The 14,832-nt window shown below is 43.5% G+C and overlaps 1 long non-coding RNA gene across 1 annotated transcript in view; it reads left to right on the forward strand.

The window, feature by feature from the left end:
- The window catches only part of LOC142046123 (uncharacterized), a 771,893-nt gene that overhangs the window by 76,707 nt on the left and 680,354 nt on the right, over positions 1-14,832 (forward strand). The gene's annotated exons all lie outside the window — the stretch shown is intronic.

The raw sequence follows: 14,832 nt of genomic DNA on the forward strand, positions 1-14,832 counted from the left end.
TCAGCGATGCTGTCAATGAGGATGAGCTGAGCTACAGCAAGTTTATCTTCCTGGTCTGGTCTGAAGTGTTTGCTGCATGGGCATGGCGCCACCTGTGATATAGAGCGCAGGTGTGGCACGGAGTTGAAGGGTTCTCCTACAGGTTTTTTATATGCATACCTGAATAGCTGATGGTAGTGCTTTCCGTAGCAAGGCTTCCAGCTTGGCCGATTAAGCTAGACCGAAGAGGGCATGGCTGCAGTTAATGTATGGCGAATATTACATTGTGTCGGACATCAGATGAATGAACCCGGTGGATCTGGTGTGGCTCGTGATGCTCGGTCTAGGTCCTAGTGATGCTGCATGTGTAGATATGTACGGAGAGTTGGCATCGAGGCGGGTTTGCGATGGCATTGCGAGTTTAGCTGAGTTCTGATTGTGTGGTGTGCAGTTACTCGGGTGAGGCTAAGAGTATGTGCTTCAGGGCTCGCGCGAGGTCCTTCTGCTTCTGTGGGGCGGAGAGAGAACGGAGGTCTGCCAAGGGAAAAGGCCTGGACAGATGGTGGGATCATGTCCAGTGATGGTTGCAGATCCCGATGATGATGGCGTGGAGGTGTTGTAACAGGGACTTAGGTGATGGCCAATGGAGTCTGTTGGTTCTTCTGGGTTGGTCTTGCAGTGGAGGCTTCCGTCTGGGTACACGATTGGCTCGGTGATCTGTTTCGTATTCTCATGTGAGTATTGTAATTTTGAGAATTGCTTGGTGGAATTTGTGGGTGTTGGTCTCTAGGGTTAAAGCAGATGCAAGTCTGTCCTAGTCACTTGGCTGTAGACAATGGATCATGTGGTAGTGCCGGGATGGCGGGGAGATGAATGGAGGCATAAGCGGTGGTAACGGCTATTTTCAATAATAGAAATGGGTTAATGTTGACATAAGGTATTTGCACTGTGGTGCTAGAAGTGGACCTCCATGGTCCGCTGAGTAATGGAGCGGGTGTGTAGTAGAGCGTGAAATGGGGTGAAGTTTTCAGGGCTTCCTCCATTGGTCCCCCAGATCATGATAGATGTCTCATCAATAAGCATACGGGTAGAGTGAGGAAGGGACGTGAGTGACAAGGACTGCTGAGGAACTCGCGAGGCTGTTTCAGGTGCCATAAAGAGTGTGGCATATAAGTTGGGGCCGGATGAGGAGTGCCATAAGCTCGGTGCCGCCGCTGAAAGGCGGCTCCTCCCGGGAGCATGGATCTGGAGAGCATTTGTATACGGGATTCGTCATAAGTGAAATAGTCTGCAGCAGGGTGAGAATAAACAGGGCGTGCATGGCGACTTAAAGAAAATCAGTTGTGTCTGCTGTGGGAGACTATATAAGGTGGAGATCTCGGTCGAACTAGCTTATTTGTCTCCACCATCTGTGTGTGGGAAGTTTGAGGTAGAGTCGCCTCTATCATCATGGCAGGCTAGACAACAATAGGGGGCAGGCAGGGAAGGGCGAGACCAATATCAGGATGGAAGAAGTGTTGTCGCTTACATCCGAGCTGGATGCAGGGACTCTAAATGGGATTCACAACCTTCTCAACAAATCTAAGAACAGGCACAGCCCAAGTTTTAAATAGGCAATTGCGCATCCAATGCTGAGAATCTCTCCCTCAGTCGATGTTCCGGAGTGGTAATTAGATTAGACGTGAGGCCGGCCTCTCTTGGGAGCCGAAGCAGTACGAGCAGAGTTAATGAGACTGAGAAGTAAAAAGACTAGAGGTACGCAGCGAAAAAGAGAGAAAACGGTCCGCTTGCCAATACTCAAAGGTTGCATCGTTGAGTGTGACTCGTGAGGTTCGTCTGAATTCGACCTCCGTTGTTGACTGTGTTCTTGAAATCCATGAGAAACAACTTATTTTTGAACCCAACTGGCAGAAGCGCAGCAGGTCACTTATAATATCTTACTGAAGACAGTCTTTAGCTAGTGAGTTAAATTAGCTGTCAGAGTGAATGAAATGGGGCCTATGTGGTCATTTATCGTCGCTCCAGGTGTGTAAGGCGCGATGTCGGATGTGAGACTCGACAGGCATACCTGCTTATTGCATCTCAGATTGAAAAGATGGAGTGGCACGAGGCGAGATCTGAAGAAGCTACATGGTCCGGCGGCCAACATATACTTCTCCAACATGACAACCCTACCATGAGACTGATAAATGTGAACAGCAATGCAGGCTGAGCAGTGTTCTTTCCTCAGGTACTGAGTAGATAATGCAAAGCGCAATAGGGATTGGCTTGGGAGTCAACTGCATGGAGACACCCATAGGGACGCTATCTAATTCTTTGGAAAAATAGAAAAGAAGAAGAAGAAGTTACTACAATGTTGTGCAATAAATGCTGTGGTGCTATTGAGGAGAGACGTTGCAAGATGAGTGCCGCATCTACTTGTCGCCTTCCCTCTGCTTGGGAGCTTCTTGTGCTACTCAGCAGTAGAAGCAAGACTGGGAATGGGGCACCAACGTCGCTGGCGTGGGACCCCGGATGAGCAACGTGCCTGGGTGTGATGAGCATACAGACGGCAGAATGCAGATAGGCGATGAAGGCGACTCTGGAACGTGAATCATACCTGGGAATTCAAAGCAGAGAGTGGGGACCTAGTTGCAGGGGTGTCTGCGCGAGATCAACAGTGAGGTACAGGGATGTGGTGATCAGGCAACAATGCACAGCAAGCGGGAGGTCACTCTGCCGGTGATGGGGGTCTTTTTCCTGTTCTGAGTGTCACGCAGCAGTAGTCGCGGGCTGCACTAGAGTAGATGGCCAGACAGGGTCTTGATTAGGATTATGCAGGGGCCAATCATGGTGAAGGGGGTGACTAAATCACGACGCCTGGTAGGTGTTGAAAAGAGGTACAGCGACGAAGCTAGGAGACGCTGAGGTGGGCTCAGAATAGGAAGCAGGAACGTAGCAGTGTGCATGAGGATGCTTGGGAGTGAGAACGGCTCCGTGCGGCTAGACTGCGGCTACGTAGATACAATGTTTCCAGGAATACACCAGGAAAGGTTCCTGTTGGGTGAGGATAACCGCAACTGCCAGTGTTTGGAGAAGGCATCGCGGCGGAAGGTCAGCTCTCGAGCGTGGAGATTGTATGGCGTCCATGCACCCCGCTGTTACACGAGGACCCACACCTAGGATTAGGAAGACTGCAACCAAGAGTGCTCTTGGGCTGGAACTGGAGTCAGAGCTCTCCCCTACTACCTCCCTCAACTCCCTTGAAATTCAGACACAGGAGGAGTTGGCCCGACTCTGTAGGAACCGAAGCATACTTGAGGTGAGCAAAGCCTGCCATAACGTCGGTCAGAACCGCATCCAAGCTAGCAGCGGGAGACCTGTTCAGAATCTAGGTGCCAGCGCGGTGGGAATCTGGTTTGCACAGCGCTGGCAGACAGAAGATGGGTGCTGTAGAGAAACAGTAAAAAGGTAGCGGGAAGCGTTTTTTCTTTTTTCACACATTCAAAAGGGAGGACCTCTGCGGTGCATATACAATGGGGTGCAAGCGCACGGTGGCCCGCGGAGGCTACCCGTGTCAGGCACCACGCAACAGGAGGCTGTGAGGCTGCCAAGCAAGAGACTCAAGCCACTGCGTGTGATTGGAAAAAGCTTCTCGAAGGACGCCGTTTGAGCTACATGTCTGTTGGGATACGGTAGTATTAGGTCAAGACCTTACAGAGGAGACTCCACGAGCCTACTCGATCTCCGACCAGCAGATCATACGGGTCAGGACATTGCCAGCAAGAGAGAGAAGAACACGGGAGGGCGAGAAAGTGGTACGGACCAGCTAGCGATACGTGCCTCGGAGTAGGAGGAGTAATTATAGGGGCAGAGGCACGGGACTCGCAGATAGTCAGTGAAGCTGGCATCCATGGCCGATCTTGAGGATGTCGAGCGAAGGCGCACTCTGGGAAGGGCCGATACTAGGAATGAACTGCCTGAAGGAGGTGCAGGAGAATACCCAGCTGAAAGAGAGATCCTGGGGAGATCTTGAAGCGGGGGGTATGACTCGCAGCTGTGGTGGCCGCGGTCGGTATCATCAGGATTCAGTGGCAGGTACCGAGGCAAAACAAAACCGCTCGTGTCCGCAGTTGTATGACCTCCTCATTACTCGCACGACTGGGTTGCGAGTCCGGAGTCAGAAGAGAACTACTAGAGTTTGGCAGCGACTGATAAGTGAGGGACTACACCAGACCTTCGTGCCTGGGAAACAGAACGAACAGGATTAAACAAAGACTGTGAATGGCTCGCCAGCTACAAAACCAGTTTCTCCTCCCTTGGTTTTCACACCTCAACTGCTAGAACAGGGCCTCATCCTCCCTGATTGAACTAGCCTCGTTATCTCTAGCTTGCTTCTTGCTTGCATATATATATACCTGCTCCTAGATATTTCCACTACATGCATCCGACAAAGTGGGTATTCATCCACGAAAGCTCATGCTCCAAAACGTCTGTTAGTCTATAAGGTGCCACAGGATTCTCTGCTGCTTTTACAGATCCAGACTAACACGGCTACCCCCCTGATATGGTCGTCTCATCTGGTTCACCTATCTGCCTCAACCATGTTATCTGTCGAATTTGGTGCTAGTTTTTCCATGTAATCGTGGAACTGGGCCTACCCTGAACTTTAAAACCCTTGGTAATAATGAGCTGCTAAATCTTCTTATATCCTGGAGATAAAACTAATTTTCCTCTGTTAATCCTCAGAGCTTCCAAATTCAAGCACAGACAAATTATCATTAACTCTCCCCCTCAATACATGTTGGATTCTCTCATTTTTCAGATCATGACTGATTCATAATCATTTCAAGCATTAAAATGAAAAAAAAAAAACACCTAACCTGCTTTCTGAAAAAGTTATCTGTAGGAGAAAACACAGCAGCAGATTACAGACTGGGGAGACATGGGCTCACCGGCCGGGAGGAGACATCAGAGGACTCTCTGCAGTTCCTTTTGTGCCTACATATGAGGCTGGATTCATGGAGAGGCATCTGATGTCGTTCCTTATTAATCAGGGTGACTTATTTAGAATGAGCAATTGTTAGTAGAAATGATTGACAATGGCTAGGCAACTTAGCTCTGACAGGCTTTTTACAGAATCTCTAGCGAGGCAGAGAAAACCTCTCAGTTATCGAAAATAATAGCAAGCTAAATCATGATTTGTGAGTTTTTTTAAAGGGAGAGTGAACATTTGGATGACCTAAACATTAACCTAATTGTGTACCTCCTTTCATGCATATTTTGAAAAATCCAGGAAATTCTTTACAGGCTTAATCCTTCAAGGTGCTGAGCAACTCTTGAGGTCCTGCGTGTATTTTTGTATTCATGCACAGATAACTGGTGCACCATCCCTTTCAGAGAGCCACAGGAACTGAGTCTGATTTATAGGTTCTGGCTGCGTGTGAACAAGAGCATGCTCAGCCTCTAATTCCCTATTTAGCAAGGCACTTAAACATGTATTTAAGTGCCCTGCTGAATCAGGAAACTATTGAGGTTAATTGAAATTGAAGGCATTCAGGGGCTGCTAAGTACCTTACAGCATCAAGACCCATCAGTGGGCTTTACAAAACAAAAGCTGTTTTTTTCTAACTATATGTTATAAAATTATATGGAATTTATATGTAAATTTTAGATAAGTAGCATATATTTTATTTAGTGCACTTACACGACGAGATGGCCTATTGGCTTCCTATGAAAATTAACTATTTCACATATTACACTCCACATACATGTAACACACAACGATTGTACATCCTATGTACTTTCTTTGTATCTGAAACATGTCTTTTTCACAACATTCACATGAGAAACCTTAAGGCAACAAACCAGCACATGTGACCATGACAGGAAAATATTGTTAAGAGAAAAATCCTGCTTCACAATTGGCAATGAAAATCAAGTCTCTATTGTATATACTGTATGAAGTCCCCAAACAAAACTTCCCATTAAAACACATGACCAACTACAAGCTTCCCAAGAGTAGCTAGAAAAAAGAATGGAAAAAATTATCTGAAATATTATGAATATACCTTCGGCAATCTCCTTCAACTCAATCACTATATAAAAACTAGACTTACATTTGGCCAAGATTTTAAATATAATGAGTTGTTATGTGTATGTCAAACATTTTGGGTACTCAACTTGAAATGCTTTAAAGGAGCCTAATTTTCAAAAAGTAGTGGGCACCTGCCTTCTGAAAAATCAGACCCATTTAAGGAACACAAAAAACAAGAAGCCCAAAAATGAATAATCACTTTTGAAAATGTTGGCCACCATATGTTAGTATCGAGTAATTTTTAAAATAAGAATTCACATATAGGAACTCTTAACCCTAAACAAGCATTTACATGATCTTACTTAACTTGATTTTTCTATTTAACCCGGATACACAAAGAGATGGTCAATAAATGTCATTCTATCCCCTTATCCTCTTAAGTCTTGCCCAGCAACTCCAGAGATCAGACAAAAAAAAGATTTTTGTTGTCATTGGATCATATCAGTGTAAAGCATATTGTACCCTACTTTTGGATGTGTACACTCTGTTAGGTCATGCAAGAGTTTAAGTTAATTTAAAATTACATACTCCACATATTATAGCTTTGATTGCTGTGTTACTAAATGTCACTAGTTTAGCATACACTCCAATTATTACTAATGAATTTCTTCCCAGAGCAACTGGTCCAAACAGGTAATAAATTTGTGCTATAACATTTTAGTTTTAATAGAATGCTGTTCAGGCAAATACCACAGTAATAGTCTCTCCCTATTCCGGGACTTGTGGCAGGAGATTCAATGTTAACTGTGGAGTTTTATGAGGCAGCAATAATTTTTTTTCCCCAGGGATGGGATGTATTGGTTCAATGGTAATTGGCATCTTGGTAAATCCAGCTTGTTTGCAAATGTAAAGGTAATGTGAACCCTGACTGCACTTTCATACAATGTGTCTTCAGGTCTTTTGGCAAAGCCCATTGATGTATTGGGCTTGTCTAAAGTTTATTTGCTGGCACACAGTGATTTTGTGACCAACAGAGAGGCAGAATATTATTGCTTTCTCTTCTTTGATCCCAACATCAACAAAATTTGACACAGAAAGCACAGTCTGGATGCAAAGCTGCAAGATTTATACTTCATTATTCCTTCTAGACCTACCTCTCTTCGTTGACTCCAATAAAAAATGCACAGCCTAACAGCATGCCCTATTCTTTGTGAGCTGCTGTATCACAATATCACAGAAGAGTCTCAGTGTTCCCTAGAACTTAAAGAAAAGAAAAAACAAATCCAGCTTTCCAGACAGGAATATCTCACCTCATCATTTCATTTGCTCTGACCCAATGGGAAGGACAGTGATATTTAACTCTGGAATTTTGACTTTTAAGTATTACAAGATTAGATATTAGCATAATCCCTGCAAAAAATAGAGATATTTCTGAATGCAACATAAACTGTGTATATGTGGGAAAGGTGGAAGCAGCGACAGCCATGGTTTTACATTTTATATGTCAGGAGAGTCCTCCATGCTTTTGTAATGGTCCTAGAAAATGTCAGCATTTGGAAAATTGTCCTCTTTGTATCAATGATTTGTAGCTTTGGAAACACTGATTGGCTGCTGCTGTGACATCTCGCATGGAAGCACTGCCTCTAGAAAGGATGTACCAGCCTAGCATGATAGGGAACGGCAGGGGTGCACATTACCACCAAAGAGCCATGGAAGGACAGAGAGGAGGTGGTGCCTTGGTCCCACCTTACTGTCTACTGCTTTGTGGAGTTCACTGGGAACCCTCTTACTCCACCCATGACAGAGCATGATAAAGGAGTGTGCTTTCCTGTGGGAGTGCTGAGAGCCATTGAACCAAACTGGAAACCTTGTATATGATAGAAACCACTTCAAGCCAGAGGCAGCACCCCACTCCCAGCATTTATGCTTCCCTGAGGTAAAATCCCTCTGAAGTCCCTGGGGTGCTGAAGCTTTGCAGTACTCTTTGTGCAGGCCAGTACCCAAATGGCACAAGTTGCCCCCAATCTTATTTCAAGTCACAGAGGCTGATTTTTTTATTTCTTTGTTTAAGCCATCAGAATACAGTCACTCTGATGTAAGCAGGCATAGCTCCCACTGAAGTCAACAGGAATTGCAGATGTTTACGTAACTTACTAAACTTTGATTACACAATTGCCCACTATAATTCCATTTTCGTGCAGGAATAGCGAGCAGGTTCAGTCTATTTTGACTGCTCAGCTCCCACCTGTGGGTTATACCACATAAGATAAATGTACATTTGGATAGTCATGGATGCCTGTAACCTGAGTTGCTTCAGCTTAGAATAAAGACACCAAAATGTAGTAAAGCTGCTCTGTTTAAAAAAAAGTTAAGTTTATAAGAGTACAATTTTAGAGTTAACTAAGACTTGTCATAAATCTAAACACAAACTGATCAGTACATCGATACAGCAAATACTATGTAACCAAAAAAATAATAGTATCAAACATACAGATTTCTTCCGCACCAAAAGGTACACAGGTCACATATCTTTTGCATTCAAAACATGCACCATTAATTTGGCATTAATGTCACCACATTGCCCTGAGCTGAACAAGCACTTCCTTGAATAGGCTGGGGTCCTTCTCCTGGGGGTTATCATCTTGCTGCAATTATTAAAAGCAGGCCTGTGAGCCTCAGACTCAGGACAGAGATCTGCACTTCCCCTCTGCTATTGATGTTTCCCCATGGGTCTGGCTGAACTAACTCAAGAGTTTGTGCCTTCTTTTCTTTATACTGGGGAATGAAATTGTCCACCATTGGAGACCCCCTTATGAGCATGCTCCATGTGTTTGTGAACTTTTTTCTTTGTTTACTTGCTAGTTCCAGACTAGTTGGAGTCAGTGGACATCTGCTGCATTCTTCTGGACAAAAAATCCAAGCAAACAAACAAACAAAAAAACCCCAACAAAACAAAACTGACTACTACTGTTTAAAAGGAACAGCAACGGAAGCATAGGTTACATTCTCCCTTATTGGGCCACTGTCATCTCTGATAGTCCTAGAAAATGTTTACCAACCACATTAGGTCTGGCCACATAGCTAGTATTCCAAATATTGTAATGCTAATGAATCCACTAGTCGTGCCCACGTAGTGCATAAGCTTGGTGCATGAGATACTATGCATACAGTCCTGAAATTTCACTGGCTTGTGCCTTTGTCGCTGTAATTTGAAAAGCAAATTCTCAGCTACAACTTCCTTAGTTGATGTCTCTGATTTCTGTGTTACATCTTGTTCTGTATCTGCTTCTTTTACTTAAAACGTCAGGCAATTCTTCACCAGGTGTATATGGTAAAGTAGCATCTGAATTGTGCAAAGGGAACTCTGATGATATATCTGGCAATCTATCCCCTTGCTCATATGGTACAATGTCATCCAAGTTCATTAATGGTGTGCTTTCAGCATCTGAACAAGTAAAATCTTCAGGTGTAAATTCTAATGCATCAGGATTCAATCCAAAAGTTGTTTCAGCTTCCTCTGATCCAAAAATATTATCTCCTTGAGATTTAAACCATCTCACTCCCAAAAAGTTACTTTCAGAACTGTTGTCACATTGAAGCTCATCATTTTCTGTAGTTAAAATAGAACCACATATCCTCAGTAAATCATGATGTAGTATTCTTTTAGGTGCAGTACTATCTTCTGGTTTCACAATATAAACAAGACAGTCATTCTCTTGCAGTTGTTGGCCACAACATACATTTGTTATTCTCATCTGTCTGCTAATTTGAGTTTCCCTTTACTTGGAGATTGCAAATTGGACCTTTTCACCTTCAGATGTGTGAAAGCCTAACTTTTGTGTCCCAACTTCTCTTGTTGTCTCTCTGACTTTTCTCTGATTCTTTTTTTGCCAACTGCTAAGCATGTTTCAGTTTTCTCTTAAGAGCTTTCACGTACTGTTGATGAGTTTTTTCAGATTTGCCTTATCGCTGAATTCCAAAACGCTGTCTGCCAAACATTAAGAAATAGGGAGACTCTCCGGTTATGTCATTTCTGGTGAAATTGTAAGCATGAATCAATGGTTTGACATACTTCCTTCACTGAGTTTTTTTAATATCCTCCAGAGACTCCAAAATAAGGCCTGTCCACTTCCAGGCATTTCATAGAATCATAGACTATCAAGGTTGGAAGGGACCTCAGGCGGTCATCTAGTCCAATCCCCTGCTCAAAGCAGGACCAATCCCCATCTAAATCACCCAGTCAGGGCTTTGTCAAGCCTGACCTTAAAAACCTCTAAGGAAGGAGATTCCACCACCTCCCTAGGTAACTCATTCCAGTGCTTCACCACCCTCCTAGTGAAAAAGTTTTTCCTAATATCCAACCTAAACTTTTCCACTACAACTTGAGCCCATTACTCCTTGTTCTGTTATCTGCTACCACTGAGAATAGCCTAGCTCCGTCCTCTTTGGAACACCCTTTCAGGTAGTTGAAAGCAGCTATCAAATCCCCCCTCATTCTTCTCTTCTGCAGACTAAACAATCCCAGTTCCCTCAGCCTATCCACATAAGTGACGTGCTCCAGCCCCCTAATCATTTGTGTTGCCCTCCGCTGGACTTTTTCAAATTTTTCTACATCCTTCTTGTAGTGTGGGGCCCAAAACTGAACACAGTACTCCAGATGAGGCCTCACCAATGTTGAATAGAGGGGAATGATCATGTCCCTCAATCTGCTGGCAATGCCCCTACTTATACAGCCCAAAATGCCACTAGCCTTCTTGGCAAGAAGGGCGCACCGTTGCCTCATATCTAGCTTCTCGTCCACTGTAACCCTTAGGTCCTTTTCTGCAGAACTGCTGCCTAGCTGCTTGGTCCCTAGTCTGGCACTTTATCTGTGATCTTTATGGACAGGGAAGAAGACTGAAAAAATAAAAAAAAGCAAAATGCGGCAGAAGAGTATTTACATATAGGCGATCTCTCAATAGACTTCATTCATGCAATTTTAAATGAAGGCAATAAAGTAATTTAAACCTGGTTCTAACTATTTCTTGCTGAAACACACATAGTTATTAACACATGGCCAGGAATGAAAGAAAACTGTTTTTGAAGTGCAAAACAAATCTGAAATGTGATGTGTACAAGAAACAGGGTTGATTAAAAAACAATATATTTAGACTTCCAGAATATGGTGTAATCAAATATGACAGAGACATAACAAGGGGGTGGGGGTGTCCCGTGTATTTATAAAGGAAGGTCTTAATTATTTCAAAATAGCGATACAAAACTCAAATTTTGAGCACAACACTGCTGAGATTCCTCTGCAGAATAATAACACCTTTATAGTCATGTGTAATGTTTACAACCCATGCAGAAAACTAGACAGTCTAAAACTGGAAGGGTTAGTTAAGGGTGTCAAAGGCCCCTACATTATTAGCCATAATGAATTATGGGGAATCAGGAAAACTGATTATAATGGAGAATGTCTAGAGCAGTTCATTGACATGAAGAATCTGGTAGTATTAAATATTGGAGCAGCCATTAGGTTTAATTTGGTGGATGGAACCTTTTCGTGTTTAGAGCTGAGAACTGCAACCAGCCATATAGCAAGTAAATTTATAATGTAGATATAATGGGAAATGATCACTTCCCTATGCTAATTCTATATCAAGGCCAAGGCAATGATGAAAACACTGAAGGAATTCCTACCTGGAGCTTTTTAAAAGCTAATTGGGGACTTTAAAGTAAATATGTTAAGTAGCAATTGTATAAGTGATAATTTAGAGGAATTTCATGAAGGGAGTTGTAGCAGCAGCCAACCTAGCAACATGTAAGATGTCAAATGTAGGCCTGGCTTGACATAAGTAACTAGATGTGGGTAAGGCTCCATTTTTCAGAAAGCATGATTGTGTAGGTAAATAGATGAGTAGGCTAGAGATAAGATATCCATGGTTGTTAAGGGGGAACACCTTGGTCTATTCACAATGGACAAAACAACAATTGACAAAATAAACCTGGAATGTAAGCTGTGGTAAAGAATAGGTCATGCATAGACAGTGCATTGACAGAGTATACTGTGCAGGGGCTGGTTCTCACAAAGTAACCAAGCCAATTCTGAAGCATGGGATGAAGTGTGTAGTAATGCAATGTATGTGTAAATATATATAAAGGAAGAGGTTTACTGTGTAACTTGCATTTGTGATGTACCCTGCATCCACCCCCTGAATTTAAGTCTGCTCATCTTAACATAGCTTTGTCGTGTGCTGAATAAAGATACCTGAATGACGAAATCTGGAGTTGAACTAAGATCTTGGGAAGACAAGTGGAAAGAGGTCTCAGAGGGAATCTCAACATAGTGGTGCTGTGACTAAGATTCTGGATTCCATTTGGTCTGGAGCAGGTAATGTAGTTTATTATATGTGTAGCTTTGCTGTCAAGGATTGCTAAACAGCTGGGTTGCAATGTCATTAGAAGGATTCAAATTTAAGGAGGTTCCCAGGAACTAGAGGAGTGGGTTAAATCTAAAGACAGCCCCTATGGAGAGCTGTTTTAGCAAGAAACTGGGACAGGGTGGAAAAGTAACTCCAATGAATAGTGCAAACAAACAGCAACCAGCTAAACAAACAGACAAAACCCTTGTGTTGTTACAAGACTTACTATTGGAAATTGGAGCCTTAAATCAGCAAGCCACAGTGGAAAGAAGGCTCAAGGGACATCTCAACATAGAATTGCCACAAACTCAGATAACCAGTTCCCTGCTAGAATGAAGATGATAAAACAGCAATCAAAGAGAGAAATAGGGCATGCAAACATGAAAAAAGTACAATGACTAGCAGGGACTTAATGACCTATAAAAGATGTAAACTGGTGGCACAAAGACTTAACAAAAGACAAAGAAATAGAGTTGGAGGAAGTATTGTGGGAAAAGGAACAAAGATTCCAAGTTTCAGAGATATATAAACAAAATTAAAAGAATGACTGGGATGAAGAGTAAAAACAAATTTTACCTGGTCTTGCAGTAAATCGGAGATCGACAACCTCTGGCAAGCGGTTCACTAGGGTAAGCATCCTGGCGAGCCAGGCCAGTTTGTTTACCTGCTGCGTCCACAGGTTCAGCCAATCACAGCTCCCACTGGCCGCAGTTCGCCGTCCTAGATTAATGGGTGCGACAGGAAGCCGTGGCCAGCACAGCCCCAGGCTCGTGCTGCTTCCTGCCATCCCCATTGGCCTGAAGCAGTGAACCGCGGCCAGTGGGAGCCATGATCGGCCGAACCTGTGGATGCGGCAAGTAAACAAACTGGCCCAGCCCGCCAGGGTGCTTACCCTGGCGAGCCGCGTGCCAGAGGTTGCCGACCCCTGCAGTAAATGATAAAGTTGAAAGTTCTAAGTTACGACAAGCAGACATTTTAGCAAAAGGGAACCAATAAGTTAGTAATGATACCAGTCAAAGTAAAGAGTTTCATGAACAAAAAAGAATGTTTGCTGAAGAAAATGTTGAGCTCCTTAATAACTGGGTAGACAATAAAGATGATGAACTGAATGAAAATTTTATTATAAGGGAACTCAGAAAAGCTACTGATAAAAGTAAAAATGCCGCCTCCTGGTAAAGACAGCATTGTAATATAATGATGAAGAACCTGCTGGAGGGGAGTTTAAGGGTTTTATTGAAATTCTATAATGGTATATGGGGGAAAAAGGAATAGTACCAGCAGAATGGAAGCAAGCGGTGGTTATAGGAAACCCAGGCAAATTATGCACAGGACAAGAGGTGTACTTGAAGGGAAGACCTACTTCCCTTCTGTCATATGTGGGCACAACTATGGAAAGAACGATAAATGAAAGATTAGTAGCATACTTGGGGAAAATGATATTATAAACTGTATACAAAGTGATTTTTAGGAAAGGATCATGCACAGTTAATCATATTGTAAGATTAGAAATGGCAATACAAAAAGTCATTAGGAACAGAAAGTTTATGGTAGCTGTCTTCTTGAACATTGAAAGAGTGTACGATGTGCTGCAAGAGGAAGGCTTGCAGTATAAACTAGCCACAACTTTAATAAGAGGAAAAATGTTCTGGTGGATAAGAGACTTCTTAAGTGATAGAACCATAAAAATCAGAGTGGTGAGGGCTTTGACAAATATTTACAAATTTACTAATGGCACTCCACAGAGGAGTGCTACCAGCCCTTGTTTAACATTATGCTTAATCATCTTCCAGAGAGTATATGACAGGAATAGGTATTACCCTATTTGTGGATGTAGTGGGTTTACACAGAGGCCAGCAGGTCTAGTAAGCAGGCCATGGCTCAATGGTTTCCAAAGGTCTGTTGGGCCTTGTCAGGCAATCTGGGGGCTGGGGAACAGGTTACAGTCTGTCCTTCTCCAGGTAACACCCCTTCCCCAGTTTGAATAGGAGCCTAGGGAAGGATAGAGGGACCCAGGCCCTTCCTCTCCACTGGTTCCCAGCCAAGACTCCCAGTGGGAAGTGGTGGAGGGTGTTTCTGTCTCCTCTAGCTGATACCCCAGACCAGCTGCCCCCAGCCACTTTTTCCCCACTGGTTCTTTCTTCCATTTGGGGCATGGGCGTTGACCACAGCTCTTTGCTTCCCTCCTCACAATGGGTTGGTCAAGAAGTCTCAATGATTCAAATAGTCAGAAAGGGTTTCCCAGTTCCCTTCACAGTGACAAGGAGGAGGAAAGAGAAAAAGAAGTCAGGCCCATAGCTGCCCAGTGGGGCCTTACTGACAGTTTAGGTCCTTCCCCTGTGGATTTCTCTATCCCAGAAGATACTAAGTGGCTTCCTTCATGTAGACAGACTCTCCTTCACTCTCCCCCACTTGATTGCCAGAGTCCCATTTTCA

This window comes from Chelonoidis abingdonii, chromosome 1 (assembly GCF_003597395.2).
Source record: "Chelonoidis abingdonii isolate Lonesome George chromosome 1, CheloAbing_2.0, whole genome shotgun sequence".
In the NCBI taxonomy this organism is placed as follows: Eukaryota; Metazoa; Chordata; order Testudines; family Testudinidae; genus Chelonoidis; species Chelonoidis abingdonii.